Genomic DNA, 27,084 nt, shown 5'->3' with positions numbered 1-27,084 from the left:
GAGTTTGTCACCCAAATCACCTTTCTATTTATTGGTCTAATTCGACTACTCGTCCACGATGCATGCAACCTGATTTAAACTCGGCTCAGACATCAGGCTTAGACTGCCGCAACTTGTTCTGCGAATCTGGGCACTACTGCCACTGATCTGCCTTTTGGTTGACAACTTGGAACGAATCTCGGAGGTTATCACACACCAACTCACTGATTGGCGCACGCAAAAAAAGGTAAGCTGACTGAGTTAGCACACGACCGCTTTGGCGACGCATAACCACCTGTAGTGTAGTCAACCAGAAGCTTAGCGATCGGTCGGCCACGTTTTTTTCCATCCCATCCGAAGGGATTGTAAAGTTCATATGAAGGGATTATGCAAAACACCAGACACTAAATTTGCCTAAACTTGATCAACGAGTGTAGTACAAAGTTGACTGTGAAGAATTGATTTTTAACAAGTGTGCGTTAATGATCTATCACTTTGGAGGCAGTGTTGCCAGATTAAGATAAATTTAGCACTGGTTGATAAAGAACAGCTTTCAAGGTTGTCGAAACATGTGATGGAACAGGATCAGATGGTGGAAAAGATGTGTATGTAAATAGAGAAACATAAAACATTCCTATTTTAAATTTTGTGAAGAAAATCCTCCTAAAAAATTCCATTGAAGACCAAGGCTCGCGAAACGTGGTAAACATCAATTGTTTGCATTGTTTTGTGGTTATGGAAATAACGCTTCGTTATGTGTTATTTTTATTTTTCTACTAGCTATATGTACCCGGCCTTGTCTGGGATTTCCAGTTTGATTTCGCTAAAAGCAGTTGGTAAACGGGGTTATCGTGTTTTGTTGTTGATACTTCCTCAATTGATGAGAAGATCAAAAGATCGGTTAAAGAACATGTAATGATTAAAAGAAGGTAGAAGTAAGCCAAAGGAGGGAGAATAATCAATTCCGGCAAATATTTTCCAGGAAAATGTTTGTTTTTGGAATTTTTCCAATTAAAAGAATTGGTTTCCGTGGAATTTTACAATCTCAAATAACGTAACTAAAAACTGAGGAATTTCAAGTACACCCAACAATATGATATCCCTATCGTACATTGTGCCTTACGTTTTTTACGCTTGGCGGACTGATGCTTAACCTCGCGCACCTTACTTTGCTTTCACATCTCCCCCTTTTCCGTTCAACTCCTTTTTTTTATGTCTTTATTTGCGAGACTTTCAGCTCGAGGCTGGCTCGTCTCGTAGGAACTCCATCTATAATTGCCTGCTTAGGATAAAGAATATATGTATGTCCCATTTATTGAGAATATTGGTCAAGGGGTTCAGAAGTTCTAATGAAGTGGTCGTTTCTGAATAATATACCCCACGCCCCGCAACCACTTCCTGTTTTTTTCCAACGACCCTCCAACTCCTCTATAATCGCTCCCCTTAGGATTGAGAATACGTGTTCCAAATTTGGATCAAATTGACCCATGTGTTTAAAAGGTATGTAAAAGAAGTTAGTTGCATTAACATGTCCCTCTCTCCTTTCTTATTTGACTCTCACATCTAATACATAATAGTCTAATGGCAGAGAATATGTGTTCCAAATTTGGTGGAAATCGGTTGAGGGACTCAAAAGTTACAAAAGATCGTTAACTAAGCAATACCCCTTTTCCCAATTTTTCTATTGACTCTCTCAACCCCTTTGTTATCTTTCCCTGGGGATAGAGAATGGGTGTTCCAAATCTGGTTGAAATCGGAGCTGGGAGTTAAAAGTTACACTGATTTTTTTGTTTTCTAAAGAGTTCTCCCCCTTTACCCACCCCCTTTTCCAATGACCCTCCCACCTCCTTTGATAGTAAATGTGTGTTCCAAATTTGGTTGAAGTCGGTCTAGTGGTTCAGAAGTAGTTAGCAAACATACACACATACGAGAGAAATGATGTGTGAAAAGTGAGACGTCTCACTTTCCACTACTTATTTCCCATTTCTCACTGTAAAAGGTGAGAAGTGCGAAGTGAGAAGTGATACGTCTCACTACTCATTTCTAACCACTCACTTTTTACAGAAGAAAGTAATAAATGAGGGATGAGAATTGAGACGTCACATTTTTCACTCCTTATTTCCCACTTTTCACTTCTCACTACTCACTTTTCAGAGTGAAAAGTGGCTACGATAAAAAGTGAGTACATCTTACTTCTCACTTTGCACTACTCACTTTTTACAGTGAGAAGTGAGAAATAAGAAGTGGGAAGTGAAAAATAAGGAGTGAGAAATGAGACGTCACACTTTTTGCTATTCGGCCAAATTTCATGCTCGGCTGAATGTCCTGTTCGACCAAATGTCCATTTCGCCCAAATGTCCTGTTCCCCCAAAAGTCGTATTCGGACAAATGTCCTATTCGAACAAATGTCCTATTCGAACAAATGTCCTATTCGGATAAATGTCCTATTCGGACAAATGTCCTATTCGGACAAATGTCCTATTCGGACAAATGTCCTATTCGGACAAATGTCCTATTCGGACAAATGTCCTATTCGGACAAATGTCCTATTCGGACAAATGTCCTATTCGGACAAATGTCCTATTCGGACAAATGTCCTATTCGGACAAATGTCCTATTCGGACAAATGTCCTATTCGGACAAATGTCCTATTCGGACAAATGTCCTATTCGGACAAATGTCCTATTCGGACAAATGTCCTATTCGGACAAATGTCCTATTCGGACAAATGTCCTATTCGGACAAATGTCCTATTCGGACAAATGTCCTATTCGGACAAATGTCCTATTCGGACAAATGTCCTATTCGGACAAAGGTCCTATTCGGACAAATGTCCTATTCGGACAAATGTCCTATTCGGACAAATGTCCTATTCGGATAAATGTCCTATTCGGACAAATGTCCTATTCGGACAAATGTCCTATTCGGACAAGATCGGTACCAGATCATCGACTACCCGAGTATCAGCAGCCTCTGTGGTAAGACCAACTGGCAAGTTCTTGGTCTATCTTTTGACGGCGAGAAACTTGCCAAGGAGTGCTTGTATGTGGACGAAGCTATTAAAAAATCACTGGCATCATGAGGCAAGACTCGACATTATCTTCGAACTCTTTCAAGGTGGAGTCAATCTAGCTAGCATCGAAACCAATGCTATGGAACTCTTTTCATCGTCACAGAGAGTCGAATTCTGAGAGTGATGAAAATGCCTACCGTTTTGTGGAAACCAGCCCAGAACGTGGATGCTGTCTCTATAAACAGCATTTAAAACTTGTCATAAGACGAGTTTGTACAATCCCATTGAATTCCACCACTTAATTGTATCTTGACAGATACGTATTTCGACCTCAACAGTAAGGCCGTCTTCAGTGTCTCGTAGTTGACTCGACTTCAGTGGTGGAATTCAATGGGATTGTACAAACTCGTCTTATGACAAGTGAAGACATTCCACTAAAAAGCTCAAAATAATTTTCTTAGCATTTAAAAGCTGTTCTCGTTCGCAGTCTCTCACCTATCATCTCTGTATACATATACGATATGTAACATACCGTGAGAGAGTTTTTTCGCAAGCTGTAATGATAAAAAAAACTTATTAGGGATGCTATACCTCATGATAAATTTATTTTAAAAAGCTCCAAACGCGCTAAGCACTGCTTCTGATTATGCATTTTAACTTGTTCCACACAGCCAACACAGAATAAGCGAGTACAAAGCGAGAAACATCAATTCTCTGTGAAGGCAGCTTATCCGATTCTATTTTTTCGCACTTGTATACAAGTTTGATAAATTTGTTATAATGACTTGGTATGAATCGGAACAGTTTTTGCCTTTCTTTTATCATTGTTCGTTATCTATTGTGCGCCATTTCTGCAAAAGGTGTTCTAATCGAAGTGAAGCTGAATTCGATAATCGTATTTCGCCATTTGTCTGAGATGCATCTACATTGGACTGAGCTGTACCACCGATATTTACGCTAACCACGCTGAATCCTTCAGACAACTCCTTGAGCACAGTAACCCTCGTGGGACCATGATAGTTATGGGCGACTTCAACCATCCAAATTTTGCCCGGGATACAATACTTGATATGTTTTGGCTCTCAACGCCTCGTCGGAAAAGGCACTTGCAGTAGTCGAGTCTTCACAGGGCTCCTGATTGAACTGTTTGAACCATCTGGTGCCATTTTGAAAGTCGATCATCCCTACAAGTTTTAACCCTCAAATATCCCTCTAGAGAGAGACTTTGAACATTCACAGTCGAATTCAGCTGCTCGCAATGAGTGAAACTTCGCGCCAGGTGATTTTGGTGCAATCAACATTGGACCAGGGTTCTTAATTGGACTGGGACGTGTTTGTCAAACATCGACACGGTGGATAATGCTGTGACTGTTTTTATGACAATATTTATCGAATAATTCGTGACACTGTCAAGCCGAAAACCCGAAGAATGTCAACACGACTCCAACAACCATGGTAGAATCCGCAGCTGCCAAAATAGCGTAACTGGCTACGTAAGGTCCGTAAAATTTATTTTCTATTCTATTACACCCGAGAATGAGAACGCTGTTCAACTCACTGGGGCTGGGTAGAAGTAGAACGGCGCATACGAAGTTCGATTCTTTGAGTACAATTGTGCATCGCAGTTTAACTATCATCAGAGTCAATGTTAGCGCCACGATATGTCCTGTAGATTGTGTAGATTTAAGTACAACTATTGTATTAAAAACATCCGAACTTGTATGAAAACAAAATTGCCAAAAATTGATCCAGATTTTGCAAGGTTGTTTATGCAGAACTGTATTAATATATGACATCCACTGGTTGAGAGTTCGTCAACTTGAGTGGCCATTTTGCTGACTACTAGCTGTATGTGCCCGGCCTTGCCAGTTTGATTCGCTGTTTTTGTAACATGAGAAAACCAGTTGGTCAAAAGAGTAGTTGTGGTTTGTCGATAATATTTTATCATTTGATAGAAAGAAAGCAGACTTTACTTTTGAAAACATTGACTCAGCTTAATAAATTCTTATTATCAGGGTTCGTAACGCTCATTCAATCTCAGGAGCACAGGATGCTCCCTCACGAAAATTCATATTCGAGTCTTTTCGTGGCATCTTCAATGCAAATGGTAGTAGCTTATGTAGAACAAATAACTTAATGCTTTCATACAGATAGCATAGTGGTGTGGCTAGAGTAAGCCCATCCCTACGGCTATTATTGTTACTATTCTGGATTCGAGTCCCGGCGTGGCCATACAATTTTGTAATAATTTTGCGATAATTCTCGCGAGAAGAGAGTGAGTGGGTAACAGTGATGAAACGGAAAGGGATTTTCATCTTATACCTAGGCAAGATTTTTAAATTGATGGGTGAAAAATGATCCTCCACATAAATAACGAAAAAAGATTCTCCCTTGGCACGAGGAACGCTTGCTTTGGTCTCATTGAAAAAAAAGTTGAAACCCTGCTTATTATATTCTAGAAGATGATATTTCCGGATAAAATTTGTTTTCTCGGAAGTTTTATTTTCGGCAAATGCTATTTTCGGGAAAATGTCATTTTTTGGTGAAATGCCATATTCGAAAAATATCACCATTGGAAGGAGATTCTCCCTATCCCGCAAATTTCGCGTAAGTGCGTGGGTCCGCAACCCCCATTTTGGCCCTTCATATTGCAGTGCATTGAAAGATTATTTGGACAAATGACCTATTGTGAAAAGTGGAAAGAGTGAAGTAAGAAAGGAGACGTCTTTCTTCTCACTCATCATTTTCAGTGAGAAGCGAGAAATGATGATTGTGAAGTGAAAAATGAGACGTCAAATGAGCTATTCGATCAAATGACCTATTCGGCCAAATTTCTTCTGGCCTAATGGTCTGTTCGGCTTAATGGTATGTTCGGCCAAACAACTTTCGGCCTAGTAGCATTCGGCCAAATGGCCCTTCCTTATCATATTCGGAAAAATTTCTTTTTCGGGGAAGATGACATAATATCTCCGGGGAAAAAATATTTTTTTGGGAAATGTCAAGAATTCGCTATTTTTGAACAATTTTGGCAATGGCACATGAACTAAATAATGGGGTAGGGACTTTATATTATACCTAACGTTTTTATGCCTTATGTATAAACTAGCACTTTACGCCACCCACACACTCCTTTTTCTCAAATAATGACTTCTGCCTAACTATCATGTTTCCAGTCTATTAGAGCACCTCCACGGGAGGCCTCATCGCTATTCTTATAATAGCGCTCCTTCCTGAGTGCTATTTTAGGATAGCGCCCCATCTTCCCACCGGTGGTTTCTGTTTTAGGTATAGCGACTTCGTAAACATATCAAGTTCTCACCGGGTGTTGCTAAAAGTATAGTCATCATCTTCTTCAATGGCTCTATATTCCAACTGGAACTTGGCTAGCTGCTCAACTTAGTATTATATTAGCATTTCCCCAGTTATTAATTTAAAGCTTTCCTATGCCCGCCATTGCTTGAGTATGTATTTTGTGTAATAACTATGCCCAAGGAGCCCACTCGAAAACATCCCTGGCCATATCGAGAATAGAGCTCGCCATCTCCGGAGGGCAATTCTACGCTTTTGCTCGCAAGGCCAACTGTAGACCCGTCATCGTAAATTTTTTCACCATTATTCCTTCTGGATTTCCTTCATCCTGAAAAATTCCTTCGGGAATGTATACTTCCAGTCGAAGAAAGTCCTTCTGAAATTTCCACCAGTTTTCCTACATGACTTTCTTGACAATATCCTGCAGGAATTTTGAAGGAAAACATTTGTAACAGCATCCAGAAGAATCCGGAGATTTTTCTTGAAAAAAAAACTATGTTTCCAAACGAACCACAAAAAAATTATAGGGCAATTCCAATACAAAAAACCCAGTTTAATCCACCTAGCGGTGATGGTGCCTTTCTCGTTTCTTTCGAGTGAGTAATTTTTACGTTCAACTTCTTGCGAGCAAATCGGCTGAGGGTACATATGTGACTAAAATGAGTGAGAATTTTTGTTGTAAAAAAATATATTTTGGCCATAACTCCGAAGCCCATAGTCCGATTCGACCAATTTTCAATACGAAACAATGGGACAAGATTCCACGTCGAATGCAACTTGTTGCGAGCAAATCGGTTAATGATAAGTGCCTGAAAAATGAGTGAGATTATTTTGCGCAAACACATACACACAGACATCACTTCAATTCGTCGAGCTGAGTCGATTGGTATATAACACAATGTGTCTCCAGGACTCATATAAAAAGTACGTTTTTGGAGCGAGCATATAGCCTTTACGTATACTTTGTATACGAGAAAGGCAAAACCGAAAGATTCTGGAAGAAAGCCTAAAACTATTCTGGGAGAACTGCTAAAATTTCTTGAAAGAACACAAAGATTGAAGGGAACTCCCGGAAAAATTTTCTAGGGATCCTAGATGAATTTCCAATACAATAATTTTTAAACGAACTACAGCAAAAAAAAACTTTCTGGAGATTTCTGCAGGAGTTACTTCTACTTGAAGGACATACAAAACAATTACTAAAGGAATTTTCTGATGGAATCCTGGAAGACCTCCTCGAACTAACTTGCAAAATAACAACAGTGGAATTTTCAAAAATCTATGACTATTTCGGGCTCTAGCGGGCACTGGTGCGAAACGCTTCTCATTATAGTTGATTAATTACTGTAATTACGTCGCGCAGTTGAACTGGGGCACTAGATCCAAAAAAATAATATTTCCCTTGCTATTTTCGTCGAAATTGTTCTGAAAAAGAAAAACAAATTTTCTGCATTTTTTTATCAAAACCAAAGTGACGTTTCACAAAATAGCAACCCTGTATGGAAATTTAGCAACCCAGTATGGGGCGCTAAATTTGGAAACTCACGGCTAATTTTGAGTTGCGTTCTTATTTTACATTCCCGTTTAGATACCTCCGGTGTACAAGTGAGTCCCTATAAAGGGCCAGGAAAAAGCGATAGGGACCCAGATGGGGACTCCCGTGGAGTCCTTACAAGACAAGTCATGCTGTCGAACCTTTTTTCTTCCTTTTCGATAAGGATTTCGAATAAAACCTTTCTTCAAGCAATTCAGGATCCTTCCAATTTCAGAGCTCGAATATCGCCCCATGAACAGTCAACTAGAGGACAAAACATGGATTCCCTAAATCACCTAGAAGGAATCATCCATACCTCAATCAAAACTCCGTTGTCATTTGTTTAGAATTTTTATTAATGGTTGTGGTATCGTACATAATTTTTAATCCTTAACTTTGAATTATTTTAAAATATTTTTCATTAAGTATGAGTCTACGGGTATACCCCGTTAGGCATAAGTACGTTAGGCATAATAAATGTTAGGCATAGTGAATGTTAAGCATAATGCCCGGCTAGCTCAGTCGGTAGAGCATGAGACTCTTAATCTCAGGGTCGTGGGTTCGAGCCCCACGTTGGGCGCCAAATGAAACCTCCCTCCCGGTTCCTGGGGTCAAATTGTTCGAAGAGTCACGTGTAAGCTTACAAAAAACTAGTGACTTAAGCGCCACCTTTGTAAAAAGGATCACTAGCTCCATTAAGTCCAGCCAGAGACTCCTACTTCAGGGCAGGTAATTTTTCCCAAAACGCTCGAGCTTCACAGCGAAATTCACCCCAATTAAAAACAAGCGAAAACAATCAAAATCTTACACTAAAATAACTAATTGCAATTCTCTAGAAACATCAAAACACCAATGAATCAATACTAGGATTTCCAAACACTTTGAAAGGTTATAAGAAAAGAAAAAGGGTTAAAGAAAACAACTAATTTGTGAAATAATTAAATTTAATGAATCAACCGAAATAATTAACTTTAATGTAAAATAGCGAACTAATTCTAAAAATATCCCAAAACTCTTCTAATACTAAGAGAAAAAAAACTAAAACGAACTTAATGAGTGTAAAACCAAACTTGCCTTATTTATGATTTATTTACAAAATTTAAAGGTTTTTGTATGAGCTCATTTTCTTCAAAGTGCACAAAAAGAACGGGCTTACTTGCTGGCCAGCTGGCTTTGGAGATCCAACGAAGAATGGCTACGGATGGCGTCGACGCACGTGGGTTCTTCGGATCGGTTCAAAATCGTCGTTTCCTAGAGCGGCCGCACAGCCGGGTTCTACGGGTATTAGGTGGCCCGGACTCAAGGTGGTGGTCAGGCCACCCACGTTGAATGGGATCGCTCGCCTGTTCAACGTTAACTTTAAGCCAGTGCACTCATATTTCAATTAAACATTTCACCTTTCTAATCCTGCCAGTTTTGCTTCACACTCTATTTAACTTAAAGAACCACTTCCGATAATATATTACGACTGCTAGGGAAATTTTTTAAAATTATTATTACTTTAGAAATTTAGCAACGGATTCACAACTCACTTTTCCGTTTTAACAGAAAAACAAAACATGAAACGGACTTGAATGATATAAGAGATAAAAAAACAGCCTACAAAATCAAAAATTTGCACTGAAATATCATTTAAATATCAAGATATGCTATGGATAAGAACAAACTAATGGCACATGATACTGATGATACCGATAACGAACATATTTGCTGAAGGAATGAAGACAATCCATTCAGCCGTTTTCGAGTTATGCGGATACGAACACAGACCATTTCATTTTTATTATATAGATATCAATCATGTCCATATCTCATTTTGCTATCTTATCTACATTAGATATTATTGAGCTATTTTCGTCTACTCGGGTAGTGTTGAACTTAATTCATAAATTTTAACACGTTAACAAAGGAGGAAAAAAATCTTGAATTCTATGGCATCCTCAGTAACTTTTCTATTCTTTAATGTCGTCTGCTTTACAATTTTCCAAAATACCTTGCTTTGTACAAAGATACAATTCCAATCAATAGCCTTTCATTGAAAACTGTTGAAATTGATGAACGGATGGATCTTCCAGCCTAATATTATTGAAGGCTAGCGTTTTAAAGATTTAATATGCCCAACCAGCTACTGTTAGATTTTCTAACAATTCTTAGCTAAACTTTGCATGATTGACTGTACATATCGTTGTTTCTAGTCGTGATTGGTTGAGAAACAACAAATAAGCACAGAATTGAAAAGTTTTTTTGGGACTAGAAAGCTATTCTCACTGTACAATGTACATGTACACTGTACATGCTTCGGAGTTTCTTTAATTCAAGACCAATAACGTTGCGAACCACGTCTTCACAGTCAATTAGGTTAAGGGGAGGAAAATTAGTTCGACACGCATTGCTTGCTACAAGAGATCGAGGAATCCTCTGCATCTGCATGAGCGCACTAGGAAGGAATAATGTGTTCATGTTGTTGAAATTTTCATAAAGTTGTTCATGATGATACAAAGACGAAAACGCAATGTGTGTCTAACGTATTTCACACATTCGATATCTTTTCGCGTATTCATTTCGGTATCCATTTCGCGACGACTAAAACACTAACACACACTGTATTTGCTCGATGGCTACTCTGTTAGATTTTCTAACAATTCTGTATACCAATAATCCAAAACCTGTATAAAAACCAGGGTTTGAATCCAAAGGAAAATTAGAAAATTTCTCACTTATCATGTCTGTATACACTATCCATAGGTAGCATACCGCGAGAGACGTTTTTCGGTAGCTGTTACGATAATGAACTGATTCGGGGGGCTACAACCTATGATAAATTTATTTTAATAAACTCCAACTGCAGGGGGCACCGGTTCTGATGATGCATTTACACTTGTTTTACACAGCTGTGTGAAAAAATATGGTCCCAAAAGAAAATTAACGAGAAAAGGGTTTTATCAAACCCCCTCAGTGTAGGCCGCCTATCCAAATCAGTTTTTTCCAACTTGTACACAAGTGCGATAGTTTTGTTTTCATGGCATTTTATGATTCGAAGAGGTTTTGCCTCTGTTTTATCGAGAGCGATTGCAGCAAACCCTGCTAAGAACTAGGCATATGCGAAATTGTGAGATTCTTATGCAAAAAATAGTAAGCTCACAAACAAATATTGTAAGAAAAGCTTATAAAGTTGTAAGGTCTCATAGAATATTTGTATAAGAATCTAGCACTTTTGCATATGAACAGGCCTTATTCAGGTTTTGGCAGTTTCTTATACAGAATTGGGTGTATTAGGTGCAATCACATGATAGTTCAGGACAATTTGAATACCTCGGAAAGTCACATCGTTTTTGACCATACGATTGCACATAGTTTCCTAATAGTGAACCGGCAATCTACCGGCCAAACAACTGCGTAAATCTACTTTCATTTTCATCCACTCTTTGAATGCCATCTTCGCATACGAACTAGCGGCGCGCTAGTGCTACCGTACGACAAGCGGATCCTCCCCAGAAGCCGTCCGCCCGCTAATCCAATCCAGCATCCTCGGGAGCCGGGTGAGGTACTTTTGCGATGCGAAGGTGGCTTAAGTGGATTTATTATCATGGCACTTCAAGTAAGTCTCACCATAAGACAGCACTGCAATGAAGTTGGAGTGGAGATGTAGACCACGCTTCTTAGCGTGTGTCGGGCATGGATGGAACCACCTCGCGAGTGACGGGGGCTTGTACAACGCATACCCGGTGGGGTCCAGTGCGGCTGTTAGAACCATGTCTCACTTGAATCAACACCTGAACGCTCGAATGCACCGTTGCAGGCTCTGATGAATGCGCACAGCGCTCGCTGGATGACATTTAGACTGAATTGCCATATCGAAATAACTTTGTGTATAGCCATTAATGCTCGCTCGGTGGTGTTGGTTGGAATTGCCACAGTTGGTGATTTTCGTACACGGTTGCAGCCGTCGCGTCGTCGTAGTTGCAAGACCCTGGGTAAGTTCGGCCGTGATTTCAATTGTCTATTTTTTCATTCAATTTCATTTGCTCATTGCTGCGGCAGCGCAATTGTCTTGTGAATGTATTACTTAACATAAATTTCGGTGCGGCAAAGTTCTTCGCGGGTGTTGGAAATTGCATCGCCAGGCGTGCCGCCACGCCGCCATCGAACGGCACGAATGGCACGATGACGGTGACAATCAGCACATAATGAACGGGATCGTTTGTTGCAGGTTTATGTATGTATGTGTGAGGGAAAGGGGGGAGGGTGATTAAGTTTTAAGCGGCTTTGTTTTAGGGCCACGAATAGCTGTGTTTTGCTCACTATATTAGATGTTGAACTACGTATTTACTCCTATCTGCAAACAACGAAATCGTTGCTGTGGTTGATGTTTCACTTCACGAAGCTCTAGGAATCAAAGTACCAAAGTTGTACAATATTGAAGGGAAGGTATACGATTACAACCGATTCGGATTGACATTTGAGTTGCAAACGTGTTCGAAATGATCAAGCTTGTTCGACTGTTCACGATAGAAATTTTACGTGCACTGTAGCGTTTCATTTTTGATTCAAAATCAAATCAAGCACATGGATAAAACACTTTTTGCTAAGGAATTTAGTTTTCAACGAAGCTTCCCATAATTGGTCAATTAACAATGTCTTTTACTAACGCGTGTTATGGTTACGGGATTTACCGGATTCACCTTTGAAGATTATTAAAAAAAAGTCAAAGGTACAGCGCAAATGGTTTGTACGCAGCTACATAGCTGTATGTTTCAATTGCTATTTCTAATTACTTATAATTATAGTATCTTTACTAATTTCATTGATATTTCACTTTTTTAAATTTCAGTTTAAACTGTATTATAACTCTCAAATCTAATATTGTAAAGCGTTAAGCGAAAGAAGCGTTGATTCCTCAATCGAATGGTCAAAGAAAATCAAAAATCCATCGAGAAACGGCTAAGATATTGACTTGCAAAGTATATCATATTTTCTAGGCGCTTTTCAATTTTCGTAACTGCAAGGTGTACCCAAGAATGTAAAATACAGTCGTAGCTCTACGTTGAAATATTCCCTGACTTTTGATAACTGAAGGGAATGGTGGGTTAGTAGGTCAATTAGAAAGATGTATACTGATGTTGGGTGGGGCAGCAGGGACAGCAGGGACAGCATGATGTCCAAGGGCTTGACGACCCCTCCCCAGCTGTCTGCGAGTCAGGGAGAACTGCCTAGGGCGTGGTGGGATTTAGCAGTGGGCTCTGCTAAAATCCCTCCCAAAAAACCACAAGTGCCCGTAAGCGGACTCTATCAAAGCGACTGTGTGCCGCTTCAAAAGCACAAGCCCAGGGAGTGCCAATTGGCATGTGGAGTGTCCCTACTTCGGTAGGGTAGTGCGTGAGCTGCTTCGGCAGAGAGTGAGTGATCTGTTTGTGCTGAGGCAGGAGTGTCATAGCGCGTCACCGCTATTGTCACCTCGAAGCGCAGCAGAAGTCTGAGTATGGACTGCACATGCTAAGGTAAGAGTGTCGTAGCGTAGTATCGTTGATTGATCCCTACATACCGCTATCGACACCTCGAGGCATGGCAGTGGAGTGTTAGAGTGAGTTGTGGAGTGTACCTACTTCGGTAGGGTAGCGCGTGAGCTGCTTCGGCAGGGAGTGAGTGATCTGGTTGTGCTGAGGCAGGAGTGTCATAGCGTGTCGCCGCCGCTATTGTCACCTCGAAGCGCAGCAGAAGTCTGAGTATGGACTGCACATGCTGAGGTAGGAGTCGAGGTATCCCATCGACACCTCGAGGCATTGCAGTGGAGTGTTAGAGTGGGCCACCGGAAAAGGGTCACATGGAGCGAATGGTCTTTGGAGAAGCTGCTTCGGCGGTAGGGTAGCAGTGGGTTGTACCCACACACCTACAGTTGTGCACATGTGGTGCATGGGGAGTGTCCCTGCTTCGGCAGGGTAGCGTGTGGTCTGCTTCGGCAGTGGTGTGATTGATCTGCTCGTGCTGAGGCAGGAGTGTCGTAGCGTAATATCTGTAGGCCCAGGCAGTTACCGCTATTGACACCTCGAGGCATGGCAGCGGAGTGCCCGGGAGAGCATCCAAGTAAGACTCGAATGGAGTGAATGGTGTGCGAGCACCCAAGTCAGTCTCGCGTGGGACGAGTGCCTGTGTGAGCGATAATGAGCGAGTACGCTTAGTACTGCCGTCCCCCCAGAAGTAGTACTGCGAGGTAGTTCCTGGGGGAAACGATGGTGGAGCCCAAGGGAGTTTAGTCGGTATCACCGGTATGGTCGAGTCCGACACTCCAGTACACTTCCGTGCGGTAGTTTGGCAACTACAATGCACGTGTACTGGGTTAGTGTGTAAATGCATTCTCCCTTGTATAAAAAAAAAAAAAAAAAAAATACTGATGTTGGATATCACTGAGTTACATGTTCTTTCTCTAGCGAGTGCGAAAATTTATATTTGGTCCAATATATATAAATCCACATTTAAGAAGTTTAGGCAATCAAATTGAAGTAGTTCATAGAATTGATGTGCTAGGGGAAGTGTAAGGGTTTTGGTCATCTTAGTGCCTAATTTGTGCATATTTTCCAAAAACTATCAATCAATTTTCACAGCAAAGAAGCGTAAGGGATGTATCTCCTGTTGCAGCTAATAAAACCTTCGGAAATTGCTTTATTTTTGGAGTTATGCAAGAAACTGCATGATAGAACTAGAGGCGAATATATAGATTTGATAGTTCCGTTAGAATACGGAAGGCATGAAGAATGTTTTATAGAAGTTGATTTGAAAGCCAGCGGAGGGCAATATTTGTAAATGATATAAATCTCACCACCTTCCTTCTGCCAAACCCGCATAAAGAGGAAGGAAAGACTTTCAGCGTGGAAGCTGATATCTCTTCACTGGTAAAAGGAAAATGGTTTGATTTGCTCATATACCATTGCGTGCGGAATGGGTTTCGATCGACGAGTACTGGCTCTAAATTTCTAATATGACATCAGCATGTAGTCGAATAGGATTTTTATTGAGCAGTTCTGTTTTTTATTGCGAAGTTCTGATACATGGATGAAACAGAACAGAACAGAAATCAGACTGCGATCTCTGTGGAACCCAATACTCCGAGAGGGGCTTGATAGTGTATTTCAAGATGCAGAATAGAAAACATGGTGTTGTTAAATTGAATAATTGTTTTGGTAGCTGAATCCGAGTTTTTTCCGATTTAACCTGTCGAAGGCAGCTTAAATTAAACCCTTGCGGGTTAAGGGAAAAGCCCGGCTCTGTGAGTAAGCCAGTCACCATGAGGCTTTTGCAAGAAATCGCTACTCAATTAATTTTATAATACCGTATCATGTTATTTTTTAAAATTTTTGCCATACTGAAACACATAACCACTGATGAACTTTCGAAAGTTAATAAAATTAACTTTTTAGTAAGAAGTCTTTTCTCACACAACAACAAAATTAACAAAACAAGCGCAAATACCGCCGACGCGTTACCAAATGTTGTTTTTCACTGTTAAATTTCAAGCTGTGGAGTAGGGTAAAATGCCCAATAGTACGGGTAAAAATCCGTTCCCAGAAATGAGAAAATAATTCATGATTCCATGAATCCGTCGTGTTTTCATGCTATGAAAATACACCATGAATATAAATCATGATTTCATGATTTATTTTCGCGTAACGCAACCAATGCGTTACAATTTGGTTGTTTAGATCGACTGAATAAAAAAGTTCATCAGGGGATTTGAACTGGAGTACACTGAGCGAGAGTCCAGCGTGCTACCTCTCAGCCGTTCTTACGTCTTTGGAATGGAGTGTTCGAAGTATAACCGGTTATGCATACTGTTGACTGATGAGGATTGTCTAGTACCATGAATAATGTTCCTGAAATCATGAATTATAATCATGGTTTCATGAACTGACCTGATTTTTTATTCATGCCTGTGGATATGCATTTTTTTCCGTGTGAACCCCCTTGTTTTTGCTCTTCCTGTCAAAAGGAGTAGATATTTTCAACATATTTATTCTGCTTGATATCTAATAACAAGTTCTGCATCTCCTCTTCACGATACATACATAAAACACTTAAATGCACGACGTTATTCGTTAAAATTAACATTTTAAAGTCTGACTGAATTCGCCCTATCGTAGACCCTCTGGAGGTCCATAATAGGAAATTGCTTCCCCATAGTCGACACTTTATTTGATGTTCATGTTCCGTTTCAGCATGTTCTGTTTCCCTATTATGGACCCCCCAAAATGTTCCTACAATGGACACTCTAGTGTTTATTTCTTATAGAATTATAAAAAATCATCTAATTTTACTTTCCACAGCATTTCCAATGCATGTAATCAAATCATAGAACTGTAAGGTAGGTTCTCCCGATGGAATTTTATAGCAAAATGTTTACATTGTGCTGTAATAATGCAAAAATGGCTGGAGGGTCCACTATTGGTTGGGGGTCCACTATTGGGCACTTTACCCTACAAAATGCGTTCAAAATTTCAGTATATTCGCACACATATTGTATTATGTACTATTTGCTGCCATCAAGTTGGACTGAAAGGTGGATTGGATAAAAAAAAATTACAACTTTCAGTCCACCTATGGCTCGTAGAGAACGTGAGGTTGTTTTTGAAAGATACTTTAGGTTTAGTTTTGATCGCTGGTTTTGGTTGTTATGAGAGCTAGTTTCTGCTGAGTCGAAGTCTGAGTCCGTAAAGATGTTTGCTCGTGTGACTATTTATTAAATCGTACATCATACGCGCTGTGCGAAAGGGGATGGATGCCTTTTTCAACCTACAGTTTTTGAAAACCATTCTGACGTTTGTACCGCGGACGGTTATAGCTTGACCGAGCGTGATCATTTGGGTCGCATGATTACAGCAGGTATGATTTTCGAGTAACAACTTCATAAATTCGATATCGGGTCCTTGTATGTTCAGTATTAAATGTTCTCAAAATCGATGTTTTGTGATGCTATTGAATGTTTTACAAGTCAAGATGATGGCTGGAATGTTTACACGACAATAATCCTTACCCTTACTTCTCTAACACCTTGTTGCACAAGTTCTACAAATTTTCCTCCGATGGTTCTATGGCTTCTCTGCAGTTAACGACGCCAGTTCTTGACGCTCAATGTGGGACTGCTCTGTATCTATCTTTCGCCCGAACTGGCTATTTCGTTGAAAATGTCGTTTTGCTGAAAAGCAATACAGCCATAATGGTTGCTTGACCGGGAAAGGCCGTTTGGCCATACAGGTCAAACGTTTATATATGTCGTTTAGCCGCACAGCTCATATTGGTGGTGTAGCACCAAATTAGAATGCAAAAGTAGGGACCTCTGAAGGTATATCTGTCAAACTAAATGATGCGTTGCTGAATGCAGCCTTTGGCGAATCCATCAAAGTTAGGTAATTTGCTTGTATCTCTAGAAAAATCTATCTTCGGTCGAATAAGTTGGCTAACTGTACCGGATAGACAATTTAATCGAAGCAGTGGCGTAGCCACGGGGGTGGTTTTGGGCATAAGATCACAGTGTGCGCTGCTTGAAAACGGATGGAAAAAACCCTCGTTCCGTCAAACAACTAAATTTTTCATTATTTTACACTTTTTGAATAAAGTTTAGAAAAGTTATTGCGAATTTAAAATGTACAACAATTGTCATGAAATGGCCACGACGACTACATGCTGTGGAAATATGGCAGAGCGGTCACTTTTGGAAATCAAGAACTTCTTCGAAGAACAAACGTCAGACACAGTAGCAGAGGGAACAACGACAAAAGAATCATCTCTATCTATAGCATGAGAGGCAATGGGGAAGGTAGCAGAAATGCAGAGATAACTTTCAACGTAGGACTTGGTTAGCAAAAGTGGTACCGTATCCAGTAGCAGATCCAAAACAACCCTTTCCCCTCGCCAGGTTCACTGGCTGAAAACGAAAACGTGAGGCAACTGCAAACAATCACGTATCACTTTATATTTATTTATATTCTCTATTTCATTCGTTTTCATGGGTGTGTGTTTTTACTCCCTTCTCTATTTTATCAAGCCATTACCGAGAATCGAACTTGCCGTCTCTGTATTGACCGTCGCCTTTGCTTGCAAGACTAACCATATACCTGGTATATAGTCACGCCAATACAATTTGTGAATATGCCTGTTTAGTGTTTACGCTTAACCCATGCATGTCAATGGCACTGTTTAATAACCATGTTTCCAAATCGAAGCCTCCCCTATCGCACAGTTTATTTCTGATAGGATCATAACAAACAAAGCTCTAAATTATGATATTTTTTCATTGTTTAGAAAAATTAAGATGAAACTCAGTGGATCGAAGTGATTTAAAACAACCAGTAACACTTCCCGTTTGGAGGAAACTTAAGTTTCGTCCAATAATTATTGTATATTGTATCACACCTGAAGTAAATCAGTTAAGTCAACGATGGCGCGAATTCACAACATTATTTCTCCTCAGCTTTTGATAATTTATGTATTGCTGTGAATTGAGAACCTATTAGTAATTGCAATCTTTGCTTCGTTTGACATTAAATTACAGATATGGAATCCAACAAGTAGGAATATGGTTCACCTCGCAACATACCCTTTGTTATGTCATAAAGCTTGGCTTCTAAAGAGACTATAAAAGCCATTCATTTATTTGTATTTGGTGTCATCACCCTGCTATCGGATTTATCTTATTTTTTCTAGGTGCGCTATGCTTTATGAGTCATTTAAATGGTCTTCTATGATAAAATTTTAATATGGTTCAATAAGTTTTTAGTTTTTTATCCGATTCTGCGATATTTATGTACTTGCTATGTTTCGCAACGTGCGAAATGATGGTCCATTTCAACATTTAAAAAATAATACCATATATGTTATGTTTGATACTGCCTTTCCTTTTTTTCATCACCTCTTTTAAGGATTCAAGAATTATACCGTTGAAAGTAATTTCATTTCCAAAACATACTGATATTCAAGAAAGGATCTCGCCCAGTCAGGTCAAACGAGGGAGCTGCAGTTTTCTCGGACAGGAATTTGGTGAGAAAATTCCATAATATATATTGATAAATTATATTAAACGCATATGATTATATAAAAAAAGAACCATCAGGGCACCCGATTGAAGCGATTTGGATAGGAAGAGTGGAATCGCCAACTTCCTGTTGTTAACATCTCGTGGATAAAGGGCGGGCTCTTCTCCCCATCTATTGGGTCAATCTGGGAAACGAAGGCTAGATTATAATATTGCATGTATGAACTTTCTTCTGGAAGGAGATTCTCTATTCATCCCGTGGATTCGCATAAGCGTCTTTGCTTATGGAACCACCCCACCCATTTTTGGCCCTTCACACAGGAGTCTGATGAAATACAAACAATAGCATAATCATGATCAAATCGTTTGTCAGATATGGCCAGTGCTATCGGCAGGTGCCTTGCTACAATAGATGGTAGTATCATCATCATCACCATCAAAACACCCCCAGAGACAAAATTTTTAGAAGACATTTTTTTTTTCAAACAAAATAATGTTCAGAAACATCCCCCCCCCCCCCCGACCAATTTTCTGGCTACGCCACTGAATCGAAGGCATCGTATCGCCGAAAATGTCGTTTCACTAAACAGATAATTTAGTTGAAACAGAGCATGAGCATGATGACCATATATTTGGTTGAGTTTTATTCGATTAACTATGAGTTAACCCCATGAAAAAATAACAAAAACTCAAAGAAAATTCAGGTGATATTTGAAAAGCTGGGAAAGCTCAGGGTAACCGCGAAATTAATGAATGCATATAGTCAATAATGGAAATGATGATGCAGTCACTCACCTACACCTCTGCACTTGCCACGAGTTCATGCGGAATTTTACTGGATTTTGGGGTTGAGTTCTTATGGCAGATATTCGTCCTGATTAACGGAATAGGATAGTCATGATCATATGTATATAATAGAAGAAGAAAACAGTATGGACTCCATTTTCAGTTTTAGCGATTGCTAGAACATGAGAAGTAAAAGAAAATATACAAAATGGAACGGACATGGGAGGTTGCGACATCCTGCGTATGAGGCAAAAGCGGTAGCCATCTGACCACCAAACCTGTTATTTGGCTGAAAAAGACATTTTGCCGAATAAGCCATTTGGCCGAAAATGTCGTTTGCCTAAAGGAGCCATTTGGCCATAAAATGTCGTTGGGCCAAACGAGTTATACGGCCGAAAATGTCATTAGATCGGACAAAACAGGAAAAAAAAGACATTTATAGTATGCTGAACGGGTCATATGGCCAAAATTGTCGTTTGGTCGAATAATAGTTGATGTGAAAAGTGTGAGCAAGGATGTTAACGATCATTCAGTAAATTGCGTTCGATCATTTAGTAGTTTGTCAATAACACATTCCAGAAGTTGAATTTCAAATATCTTGTATGGTGGACTTCTTGTACGAAGGTTTTTCTACAACTCTGCCAAATGGTTCGTTGTTTGAATTCCACTAGTAAAGGAGTTATAGCGATAGTTACAGTAACTTAGACTAAATGATAACAAAATTCCAATCATTTAGTTTGAGTTACTGCAACTAGCGCTCTAACTTCGTAATTAATTGAATTCTAATAACGAACCATTAGGCAAATTTGTAGAAAAACCTCCGCACTTGAAGTCCACCATACAACATATTTTGAAATTCAGCTTCTGGAATGTGTTATTGACAAACTACTAAATGATCGAACGCAATTTACTGAATGATCATTAACATCCTTGAGTGTGAGGTAATTTATTCAAATGGAAAAATCTCACTTCTCACTTCTCATTTCTCACTTCTCACTGCGACAAGTGAGCAGTGTGACGTCTCGCTTTTTACTCCTAAATCCTCATTTCTTACTTCCTACTTCTCACATCGCATCTCTCACTTTTTACAGTGAAAAACGAGGTATCTCTTCTCCCTTCTCATTGCTTGCTTCTAATATTTTTATTCTTCTTCTTCTTATTGGCATTATATCCCCTACTGGGACAGAGCCGCCTCGCAGCTTAGTGTTCATTAAGCACTTCCACAGTAGTTAAATGCGAGGTTTCTAAGCCAAGTTACCATTTTTGCATTCGTATATCATGTGGCTAACACGATGATACTTTTATGCCCAGGGAAGTCGAGACAATTACCAATCCGAAAATTGTCTAGACTGGCCCGGGAATCGAACCCAGCCACCCTCAACTTGGTCTTGCTTGGTCTTGCTTTGTAGCCGCGCTTCTTACCGCACGGCTAAGGAGGGCCCTTACTCACTTTAAATTTTTCTCTGCGATGGAGCGTATTAGAGCAGGCGCGAATACAGACCTAATTTTTTGTGCTTGAAATTTGGCACAGCTCGTTCGCGTTTTTAAAAAAGTGTCGGCTGGTGGTGGCTCGGTCTTCGACACCCGGTGTTGAAAATGTTGTGCTTTAATTGACTTTATTCGAAAGTGTTTCATTTTTCTCTGTCTTATGGGCCATTAAAAAAAGGGACATTTTAACGTTGTGCTATATTTTCGGTTGTGTGTTGTGTTTTTCAGCTAGACAGTGTAGTGAGGATCTTCCATGCAGGCGTTGAAGGCAGGCGTCACATGTATCAACGCGAATTCTCGAACAATTGATTCATATATTCATATTGATTTGAACTGATTCATCTTGGATTCACACTCAAGATTGCTGTTATGTTATTGATAATGTGATAGTCTTTTTGTGTTTGCTTCTTTTTCTCTTTCCAGAGGGCGAGCAGTGACGCTTGAACCAACACAGTAAAATTCTGAATATTACACGTTATGGAAATATTTGAAACCATATTTTTGTGACGAATGCATAGCCTCTAATTTTACATCCAACTTTTTCTTGTATGCAATATTAAATACATGCCCCATAGTAATGACAGGCTGTAATATTAAAATGTGATGGAAAAATGAGTCGAATCGAATGGAGCCTTTTTGGTACATCATAAATGCCGGAACATTTTTATACTGTGTAAACTTATATGTACACTGTTGTACAAAATTATTCGTCATGTTTTCGTAGTCATGCTAAAACATTCTCATACGATAATGATTGAAATTATCAATGGATTATTTTAGGTAACTCATTTTGCACTCACCGCATCAAAACAAAGCCGCTACTGTATATGTAGGTTAACATGCGAGAGGTTTTGAAGGAATTGGTCTACGGTGGCGCTATCTACTCATTTCATAGCGGCAAATTTTGTAGGCGGGTTGTTGTTGGCGATAACTTTTAAAAATGTTGAATCAATTGAGAATAAACATAAAATTATCATCTTAATGTTAACCTTACCAAAACCAATTTAATGTCAGCAGTGAAGGTCAATATGATGTTTGGCATTATGATTTGATGTTATGTGTAGAAAACAGTTCAAAAAGTAACGGTAAATCTTTTAAATCGAGATACAATTATTTAACGATTCTCACTCGCTAACGAGTTTTTATCAATTGATTATTTGGATATGTTATCACGTGAGAGTGGTGTTCATTTTCTAAGATCTTTATTAATGTATTTTTTTTTATTCTAGATTAACCTCAACACGCTTTTGTTCATCAATGTATAAGCCGTCTAACTTCCTGCTACATATTTCTCATTTCTTCTAAAAATGCGATGATAAGAGGGATGTTTCACGTCTTACATCTTCAGTTATATGATGATGAATTGACTGTAATTTCGATATTTTGAGAATATTTCTTACCATGCAGTCTTAATTCCAGAGTCAAAGCAAGGTTTTACTACTATAGAAACACCCTATTTTGACGCTAGAATTAAGACTACATACCAAGAAAAACTCTCAAAATATCCTACATCCTTTTTCGCACTTCTTACTTATCACTTGTGACATTATTTTTTTTTACTTCTTACTGGGATGAGCGCGGAATGACATGTTAGAATGATAAGTAAGAAAATAGATGTGAGATATAAGAGGAGAGACGTCTCACTTGTCACTTCTCACTTCGCACTTCTCATTTCCCACTCTCGCTCTTCTAACTTTTCACAATGAGAAGTGGGACGGCTAACTTCTCCCTCCCCATTTTTCACTTACTTTTCTTACTTTTCGCGGAGAGAAGTGAAAAATGAGGAGTGAGAAGCGAGAAATGAAAAGCGAGACGTCTCGTTTGTTATTATTCACTTATCACTTCTCATTTATCACATTTGTCATCATTAATCACTTCACACTTGTCACATTCACTATTATTCGGCCAAACGACGCATGACCCGTTGAGCAAACGTCATTTACGGACTTACGGCCATGTGATTCGTTTGGCCTAATGACATATTCGACCATATGCTGTTTGGCTAAACGACGTTTTCGTGCTTGTGACCCATTCGGTCAAGTGACATTTTCGGCCATACGATCTGTTCGGCCAATTAATCGATTCTGAAAAACGATTTTCTTGGTCGAATGAGTTATTAGGCCAAATTACACTTTTGGCAAAATGCCCAAACGACCATTTCTATGAAACTCCTTTTCTGGCCAAATGGTCGGTTCGGCCAAATGACTTTTTAGCCAAAACTACGTTTTCGAACATTTGAGCTGTTCAGCTGTAATGTTTACCCGTATGACTCGTTCGGTCAAATAATATATATCTAAATTTCCATTTAGGGCAAACGGCATTTTCAGGCAAATGGCCTTTGACTCTCAGCCGTACTTCACTTTCGGCAAAATTATTTTTGGCCTAATCACCGTTACGGCCAAATGGAGAGTGCAAGTTTGTTCGTGGTTTGTATTGGACGCAAAACGCGATCACGCGGGAGTGCGTGATTGGACGCGTTTGTGCTAGAAAACAGAAAAAAATCGTGAAATCCGGGGTTGTGGTATGTGCGGTCGGTGAATAAATAAAAAGTGCGTGTTCGTGTTTTCAAAAAGTACGCAGAACGATTGCGCGATCATCCTAAATAATGTGTTCTGTTTTATGCGGCGGTTGAATTAATTAATGTAGTGCGTATTTGAATTTTGAGAAGTGCGCAGAACGATCGCGCGATCATTCGGAATAGTTTGTTCTGCTTTATGCGGCCGTGAAATCAGTTAACTAGTGCGCCTATGGTCGTATTTTAGGTTACACGCCGGTTGATTGGTTGAAACGTGAGTATAGTATTTTCAATGCGCGTATTCATATCCCACCCCATAGATAGCATCACTCCAACTCCATTTAATTCCACCAATTATTTCGATATCTTTGCAGATACGTATTTCGACCACAACTGTGTGGTCGTCTTCAGACATGACTCGTCGTCGTCGTCGAGTCAAGTACGAGATACTGAAGACGATCAAACAGTTGTGGTCGAAATACGTATCTGCAAAGATATCGAAATAATTGGTGGAATTGAATGGAGTTACTTAACTCGTCTTAGACGATTGAATACATTCCACTAAAAAGAGGTTTAAATATTTTTTTCTGAATCCTTCCCTTGGACGTGGACGGCTCATGCTCAGCCTCATGCAATCCACGTTTCGGCAGCAAAATAAAATGTCTATGAAAAATTAGAAGTTTTCAATAAATAAATAGGAAATTGCCAATAAAGATCAGGGTATGAGCAATTAACAAATATGAAATTTTTTTTTGTCTTTGTTAAGGAGACTTTCAGCCCGAGGCTGGCTCGTCTCCGTTCAACAAGGTTATCAATAAAGATCAATTAAAAAAATTGAAAAAAAATTGGTGATTTGAAATGGTTTATTACTAATACAGTATTGACCCGATTTTGTCACTCCCCGACTTTGTCTACACCGGATTTTAGCACGTTTTTGACCTGATTTTATCACGTCCCGATTATATTACGTTTTCGACCCAAATTTGTCACCCCAAACAAATTTAAAAATTTTAATTGTTGATTTTATTTTTGTAAATAATATCGCAAACAACAATGACTTTTTATGAAATAACTTTCACCGCCTATGGTTTATTATGAATAATTTCTGAATAGCTGCCAAGAATTTTGTAAGCTTTCTCGACAAGAAATTACGGATTCCATTAACGTATGTTGCCGTTCCAAGGCATAAACTGATTCATATTTGTGAAACAAATAAAACAATTGATTTTTTTTTTCGTTTTTGTCACATTTCCTATTCACCCCAAAATCCACCAGGGGTGATAAAATAGAGATATTGCTGTATTGATTTATTTATGAAAACTTTGTTGTTTTTTGTGAAACATTTTGAAAATTCTTGTTTAATAATTGCAGTTTTTGTTGAAAATTTATTTTTGGTTTGTGGAAAGTTCTTAATTGTTTGTGGTAATTTTGCATTATTAGTGGAAATTCATTTTTATTTATTGCTCATACCCTGATTTCTTTATTGGCAAATTCCTAATTATTTATGAGAAATTTTTAATTGTTTAGGTCAAGTTTTTTATTTTTGTCGTGCACGAAACCATCTGTGAGTTACCACGAGAATGAACATAAAAGATGCGATGTGTCTCCAATTTCGTTAATCTCCCAACTTGTGCTAAAGTGGCAGCTAATAAGGTCAACTACTTATCAAAGCAGCTGAACTGGTAGTTTTGGTCTGCTTAATCATAATAATAATCCGTTCAAAATGACAAAAGTATGTTGGTACAGTATCAGCTTTAACTGTTCAGATATGAATGCGCGTGATCAGAAAGAAAGTTTGCAATTGCATTCGAACCGGTTTTATTTTTTATTATTGAAATTTGAATAGAGATACTCCAAAAACAGCCATTTATAAAGATTTTACAATGTCTGAATTTCTGTATGTGTGTTTCAATTTTTTTTAGCTGCGGCTCACGAATTGATTTATTTAAGGCATCCTTAGCAACGGGTTAAGACTAGCAGGGGTCCAAGGCCGTTGGAACTGTCGGGTCCGACAGCACTCAATTCTTGCAAACGTAAAGCAGATATTCTATCCCTGCCTTCCTACGCTGCTTAATGAGGTATGCCAACTTCTGGTGGACCAGTTATTGAAAATAGAAGTAGAAGAGTGAGCTTCCGGACGGAATCAAACCGAATGGTAAACACCAAACAGATGACACCACCATAACAATACCAACGCAACGATCGTGAGGGCAATTTGCCTAAGTTTATAAGCTTTGCAATAATTCTCCCACCAAGTAAAGCCACGTTGAATTTCCCAATCCAAATCGATCTAGTTCTGATTGCAAACAAAACAAAAAAAAATCAAAATCGAAAGTTTCTTGCACACGAAACTCCCAGGCTTGGTGGGTAGGCGGCTCACCTTGATTCTCTCTGTCTCTCAGACGTCTAGGTCTTACCCAACCGAAAAGTCAATTTCCTTCGATTTCCTCAATCACGATCAATGATCGATCGCTCACCAATACCAACGGCACCTACCAACCCTGCCAATAATCGCCGCCATGGCTCAATCAAGCCGTAGTGCGAATGTTTTCCCTTTTTTTTTGCTCGCCCGCTACACATCGGGTACTTGGACTTACGCTCACTGCCATCCCATCGCCGCCGCCGATCGGTTGACGGCGATTCAACGCCACCGCGCGATATTGCCGCGATCGAACCGATCGGAGCGTCGTCGTATGTAATCCAACCGCGCGCTACAATAACAACGGCAACATCGAACGGACTAAGGTAAAGTCGCTTCAAAGCCATGACGTCATAGCTACTGGACTTTACTTTCATTTTCAGTTGCGGAGCGGAGTTTTGCTTACTGCCTAAGTCTTATATTATTTTTTGCGATCGTTGCATTACGGTGCGAGTGCGGTGCGCGGTGGCGATCGCGTGAGCTCGTTTTCAGCGCGGTGCGCCACCGGCTACTGCCGCTGGGTCAGTCTGTATTTGTGCGGTCTTGCGAAGTTTCAGTACCATGGAGTACCGGTAGATGTGTGGTGCAAACGCATGTGTAATACCAACTAGAGCTTAGATATGGCTTAGTTGTTATATGTTTTCTTCGGCTGTTGGTGGTGCTTCGGCTTACTTTTCCTTATTGGTGATAGGCGATCTGCATATACAAACAGAAATGTTGAGACGGTCAGGTTACAGCATTTGTTTATGGGCACGGGTTTTCGGATTTGGATCGATCGATTCGGTATGGAGGCCAAGTGAGACGCCGCCGATTTCTGTTTATTTTGATTTGCCGATCGTTTCAGCCCAGTTTTCTTTCAAGTGGCTGTTTTTTTAATTGAAATTCAACGTGGAATGAAAAACTTAGCCGTTGTTCCGTAATTGATTGAATTTATAAAGGTGGGCAAATTGAGCTTGATTGGATTGGGCGTTACTCGCTTAGGGCAACATTGTCATATTTGGAAATTCGGAGCAAATTGAAT

At 39.5% G+C, this 27,084-nt stretch overlaps 1 protein-coding gene and 1 non-coding gene across 6 annotated transcripts in view; one reads left to right on the top strand and one right to left on the bottom strand.

The window, feature by feature from the left end:
- Nucleotides 1-27,084, bottom strand: part of LOC134224743 (A disintegrin and metalloproteinase with thrombospondin motifs like) — a 590,502-nt gene that overhangs the window by 515,264 nt on the left and 48,154 nt on the right. The window lies entirely within an intron of this gene.
- On the top strand, nucleotides 8,343-8,415 carry Trnak-cuu (transfer RNA lysine (anticodon CUU)). Its single transcript has one exon. It is a non-coding gene; the product is annotated as a tRNA-Lys (tRNA).

The sequence above is a fragment of the Armigeres subalbatus genome, chromosome 3, assembly GCF_024139115.2.
Source record: "Armigeres subalbatus isolate Guangzhou_Male chromosome 3, GZ_Asu_2, whole genome shotgun sequence".
NCBI classification, from domain to species: domain Eukaryota; kingdom Metazoa; phylum Arthropoda; class Insecta; order Diptera; family Culicidae; genus Armigeres; species Armigeres subalbatus.
This window is presented reverse-complemented; position numbering and strand designations above follow the sequence as displayed.